Genomic DNA, 6,098 nt, shown 5'->3' with positions numbered 1-6,098 from the left:
GGGGGGGGGGGGGGCGGGGGAGGGGGCCCAACCGGCAGCAAAAGGCCTCCAATCCCAGGTCCCGAGCCACATGGGCCACTGCTGGTGGCTGCACCTTAAACACAGTCCCAGACTGGCCCAGAGAGTCCGAGGAAGTCCAGTGGCCCTCAGAATAGGCGGGAACAGGGCAGTTTCCTGAATTCAGGAGAAAGGTGCACATCCTGCCCCGGGCCCGCATGTAGACCGGACCCACCTGGGGAAGAGACCATGGGGGCCAGAGATTCTGCTCTGAGAGTGGACAGGCGAGAGAGCGGACAGGTGTGAGAGGACAGGTGAGAGAGTAGACAGGTGTGAGAGTGGACAGGTGAGAGAGAGGACAGGTGAGAGAGTGGACAGGTGTGAGAGGACAGGTGAGAGAGTGGACAGGTATGAGAGTGGACAGGTGAGAGAGTAGACATGTGTGAGAGTGGACAGGTGAGAAAGTGGACAGGTATGAGAGTGGACAGGTGAGAGAGTAGACAGGTGTGAGAGTGGACAGGTGAGAAAGTGGACAGGTATGAGAGTGGACAGGTGAGAGAGTAGACATGTGTGAGAGTGGACAGGTGAGAAAGTGGACATGTGTGAGAGTGGACAGGTGAGAGAGTGGGCAGGTGTGAGAGTGGACAGGTGAGAGAGTGGACAGGTGAGAGAGTGGACAGGTGTGAGAGGCGTCTCCACGGGTATCTTCCCGGTGTGATGTGGGAGGGGACACTCTTAAGTGCCCAGCACTAGGGGGCAGACTGCCTACCCTAGAACCCCACTCTAATCTGCTGGTGTCAAATGTGCCTTTGGAGGGCGTTTCATGCCATGGGAAATGTGTACAGCTATGTGGAGAGGGCAATATAATTTAAATGTTTTTATTTTTTTAAGATACTTTTTTAAAACCTAAGAAAGAAATCTACCTAAACAGAAACTAGCTCATAATGTAGCCATGATATTCCAAGTTTTACCATTGTTTTTGTTCTGCTTCTCTGGGTTTTCCAATTTTCTACCCTTGAAACAGTACCACTGTTGCAATGACAATGCCCAAAATCAACTTAATTGAGGTGTGATTGGAAATACAATTCACCCTGATGTTAACGGTACCCCTCAATGAGTTTGGACAAATGTCAGGGCTTGTTTATTCATCACCCCAAACAAAATACGGAGCATCCCCCTGTCCCCAGAGAGCGCCCTTTGGGCCTTTCGAGATTCCCAACCCCATCCCCAGCCTTAGCCACCACCCATCAGCTTTCTGTCACCATACATTAGAGGTGTCTTTCTCTAGAGCTGCTATTGCATCTTAAAAAATAAAAATAAGGCAGTGCACTCAGAGGTCCCAGATCTGTCTCTTGCTTCAGCAGTGTTTGGACGGAACAGACCCAGGGACACCCCTCCTTCCAGCCTCAGACCACTCTCCAGTCTCATCCAGTCACCACCTTCAGAACCACCTCCGGGACCAGCCAACACACTGTTTTTTTCCTACTTTAACTCCTTATTGCCGAACAACCAGGAGCTCCCAAATTCGTCCCAATTATTCCACCGAGGTGGAGGCTGCGGTCAACCGCCTGACCAACCTGCATCTGCGCACCTCCTACACCCACCTCTCTCTGGGCTCCTATTTCGACCGTGATGATGTGGCTCTGGAGGGCGTGGGCCACTCCTGCCACAAGATGGCGGAGAAGAAGCGCGAGGGCGCTGAGCATCTCTTAAAGTTGCAAAACAAACGTGGCGGCTGCATTCTCTTCCAGGACGAGCAGAAACCCTCCCAAGATGAGTGGGCAAAACTCAGGACGCCATGGAGGCTGCCCTGGCCTTGGAGAGGAACCTGAACCAGGCCCTTTCGGAGTTGCGTGCCCTGGGTTCTACCCGTGCAGACCCTCATCTCTGCGACTTCCTGGAGAACCACTTCCTGGGTGAGGAGGTGAAACTCATCAAGAAGATGGGCGACCACCTGACTCACAGCCGCAGGCTGGCCGGCCCCCCAGGCTGGGCTGGGCGAGTATCTCTTGGAAAGGCGCCCGCTCAAGCACAACCAGGAGCCTTTGGAGCCCAGAGGCCTTTGAGAGGCCCCTCTGCATCCCCTGGTGTCTCTGGCTTTTACCTGAGCCTCTTCCCGAAACTACTAGCCATTCTTTAACCAGCCTGGAGCCCTCTCCCATGCATTGGACCAAATGAAACAATAAACAATAAAGTTTTTTGCAGCAATAAAAATAAAAAGTGTGGCAAAGACAGCCTTTAAATGAATAGCAATAGCTACTCCTCTGCTGTACATCTCGGTATGCCAGGTGGTCCCTGTATAATTGATCTCTTACCGTGGCCGGTGTGGCTCAGTTGATTGAGTGTTGTCCTGCGCACTGAAAGGTTGCTGGTTGGTCAGGGCGCATGCCCAGGTCGTGGGCTCGATCCCTGGTAGGGGGCGTGCAGGAGGCAGCCGATCCATGTTCCCTCTCACAGCAATGTTTCTCTCTCTCCCTCTCCCTTCCCCTCTCTCTAAAAAATTTTTTTTAAAAAAAAAGAGAAAGGAGATGTGACCTGTTTAAGACAAAGTTTGACCTTTCCATTGATAACCTTTTCTAATTCTCACGTTAACCCTGAGAATTAGGTGCCTTTTTTGCTCTTTTACAAATAAGGAAATGGAGGCTCAGAGGAATCGTCCCCTTTCCCACTCTGCCATGGCCCCTACCGTGTCCCCTCCCCCGAGACTCCACAGGCCTTGCTGTCCCAGTTCGCTATGGCAGTTCTCCTTTTTCTGATGAAGGTTTTCACCAGCACCCAGAGGCTCCTGCAGTTACAAAGCACTTCTCAACCATGGGTGGGGCAGGGGGCTGGGGAGGGGTGTGGGGAAGTGCTTAAGAAGGCGCGTTTGACACTGTGATGCAAATGTCTAACCATAAAGTGAGAAGAAAAGCAATTATTTCCCTAATGCCAAGACTGGAAATGAAGCTGAACAACGTTTTCCTCACCGCGGGGACGTGGGTTAGAAACAATGACAGCCTCATTTGCCACCTTCCCTAGGAGCAACCCCGACAAGGTTGGTTGAAGGAGGGCGGCCCCAAGTAAAGGGTCCAGGGGCCATTAGAAAGAGCCCAGCGAACATCAAATCCAGAACAAAGCCACCAAGCCCAGCTCTTCTGGCCATCTGTGCCTGAGAGCTGGGGCCGTGCCTGGTCTGACGGGGCAGCTGGGATGACCGGGACCTGGCTGGCCTTGCCCACTCCACTCAGTGAATGAAGTCTCACCAGGTGAGTCAGCTGGCTCAGCCACCAGGACCAAATCAAGTGCAGCCTGGAAAGAGAAAAACCAGCCCAACCCAGCACCCTGGGGGCTGCAGGGGGCTATGTGCTTTGAGAAGCTTGGGAACTGGCCCTCACCTTCAACTTGGCAGCTCTCACCTGGACAGCCTTAGCCGCAGCGCCCCCTGCTGGCTAGCCATGCCTTGTCTCTGCCCTTCTTGACTTGAACCACATGGACCAGGGGCGCCAACAAGCCCGCCCAGACTCCGCCCCGCAGCCCACAGGACTGCAAACCCTTGCTGGTGCCTCAGCCTCCGTTTCCTCACAGGTAGCACGGATTGAGCCTCTAAACCAGCGGTTCTCAACCTGTGGGTCGCGACCCCTTTGGCGGTCGAACGACCCTTTCACAGGGGTCGCCTAAGACCATCCCGCCCGTCAGATATTTACATGACGATTCATAACAGTAGCAACATTACAGTTATGAAGTAGCAACGAAAATAATTTTATGGTTGGGTCACAACATGAGGAACTGTATTTAAAGGGCCGGAAGGTTGAGAACCACTGCAACTCTGAGCACTGCTGGCACTCCAGACAGAGCTTCCGGGGACAGCCATCACTCTTCGTGAACCACACTCCGGGCACCTCATGTCCACTCTCCCATATGACCACAGCACAAGGCTGAACGCAGGCACGAGGAGGCCACGGGCCCAGCAGGTCCATGACCTGCCCAGGGGGTGGATCTGTGCCGCACAGGGTCTGACCCCAGAGCCCAAGGGAGCCCACAAGGCCTCCCCCAGAGGCCGCATGGCCTGGATTTACAAGCCCATCCGCCTGAGTTCAAATAGCAGGTCCACCACTTACCGTGGAGTGCATCCTGGGGCCACTCTCCCACTTTTCTAGGGCTCCCATCTGTTCAATGGGGGGGACGGGACAAGGTGTCATGGAGGGTACTTGTGGAGGGTTAAGCCTGTAAACACCCCTAAAGTGCTTGTAACAGAATAGGAGGCTGCCTCCTCTGCCATCTTCCTGAGCTCCCAGAGCAGGCCTGGGGGGGCGGGGCCCTCTTTTCCCACCACCGCGGGGGAGGGGCCGCAGGTGGGGGTGGAGCCAGAGGCTCGCGTCCCCCACCTCCCCCAGCCGCATAGGGGCTCGTCCCCCGTGCAGACCTTGACATCCTCCCCAGGCCCCGCATTTATCCAAGATCTTTAAAAACGAAAGCTGCAGGGGAGGGTAATTAACTTTAATAGGAGCCGCCTTCGATTTAAAGCCACAGGGGGGGAAGTAATTAGATTTAACAGAAGCCGAGGCTTTCTGAACCGAGACACACGGCGTGGGGGTCCCCGCTCCAGAACGCCTTGGAGATGATGTCTTCTTTTGTAAAGACTTTGCTGGTGACATTTTCGGCGTGCTCCGTCATTAACGCCAGTCACCGACCGGGGTGTGAACGTGGCCTTGGCTCATTGAAATTCATTAGGCCTGGCACCGGGTTCCTTTCCGGAGTCCCCGCCGTTTGCCCTCCCCTCGCCTTTGCGCCGAGCGAGTGTAGCTCTTCCCCCAAACCAGCCTCCAGCGCCCCACACCCAGGAGTTGGGGGTGGAGAAGGGCTGGAGGAAAAATGAGAAAGAATCCGGGTTGAGCCACAGCCCCGGGGAGGACCCCTCTCTTTCCGCCAGGGCATGCCATCCCCTGGAGGTTGTCTGCATTCTCAGAGCATCCTTAGAGAAGGCCTCTGGTTTGCATGAGCCACTTCACTGGGTGGCCCCGATTTCCCCACCTGGTGCCGGCCCCCACCCCGGCAGCGTGCGCGTGGCTCCGCTGCCCCTCCGCACCCGGTAAGGGGCTCCCCGACCTCTCCATCCGCGCTGCGCTCAGGGACCCAAGGACGGCACCAACGACAGAAACAGAGGGGCCCCCTTTCTCCCAGCGCCCGGGCCTGAGCTGTAAGTCAGTTTCTAAATCTGAGCTTGCAAGCCCACCGAGCCCCAGAGGCCCCAGCACAACCACCGCGAGCGCGGCTGTCAGAGCCGAAACCCGGGCTGATGCGCCATCTAGCGGCGCCCGCGCGACGCCCTATTGTTCTCCGGGGGCGGGGTTCGAGCCCGGCCCCGCCCCCCCGTCGGGGTACAATTTATGGTCATCAAGTAAAGGGGCCCGGGGTGGAGGAGGGGCAAGGATCTCGAGAACACAGGCTGGGAGAATGTAGAGGGTCCGCGCTGCAGGAGAAATGCCATCGCGCGGCTTTCCATCGGGGTGGGAGGGTCGGCACCGTCGCGGGAGGGAGCGAATGGGGCTTTTAAGGGGAGAGGGCCCTAAAGCCGAGGCAACGTTTCTCCGGACAGGGGGTGAGGATGCAAAGCTCAGTGTCCCCCGCCCCCCCCCCCCAATCTCTAGTCCCGGCGTTCCAGCCCCAGCCCCAGATAGCGCCCCGACGAGCGCATTCTCTGGGGAGCCGCAGCCAGAGGCGGGGCCCCGTCAAACTCGCCCAGTCAAGAGCGACCTGGCTGCCCACCCCGCCACCGAGCCACGGGGAGGAGCTCCTCTGAGCACTGAATTGGGGCCTCTGCTCCCAGATCCGGCGACCTGGGCGGGATCACTGGGTAGGGCCCGGGGAGGGGGCTGGAACTGGAGGCGTGGTGTGAGTGGGTGTGTTGGGGGGCGGGGGCCTGATGCAATCCTGATAAGAAATGCTCGGGTGTCAGGGGCACCCACCCGCCGAGAGGGTAAGACGCGCTATATAAGGCCGCTACCCTGGAGCCGCTGCGCCCTCGGAACAGCGCACGCAGAGTGCACGGCTGGCTGAAGTGCCCCGCGGACACCCCACCTCCTCACGCACAGCCCCGCAGGGCGTCCCAGCTGCCGCCCAGA

At 57.2% G+C, this 6,098-nt stretch overlaps 1 pseudogene; it reads left to right on the top strand.

The window, feature by feature from the left end:
• LOC102249910 overlaps positions 1 to 3,575 on the top strand; it is an 8,557-nt pseudogene extending 4,982 nt beyond the window's left edge.
• The last annotated feature ends 2,523 nt before the right edge of the window (positions 3,576 to 6,098 follow it).

Source organism: Myotis brandtii, unplaced genomic scaffold (assembly GCF_000412655.1).
Source record: "Myotis brandtii unplaced genomic scaffold, ASM41265v1 scaffold187, whole genome shotgun sequence".
In the NCBI taxonomy this organism is placed as follows: Eukaryota; Metazoa; Chordata; class Mammalia; order Chiroptera; family Vespertilionidae; genus Myotis; species Myotis brandtii.
Note: the sequence above shows the minus strand (reverse complement) of the source record. Positions and strands in the feature narration are given on the sequence as shown.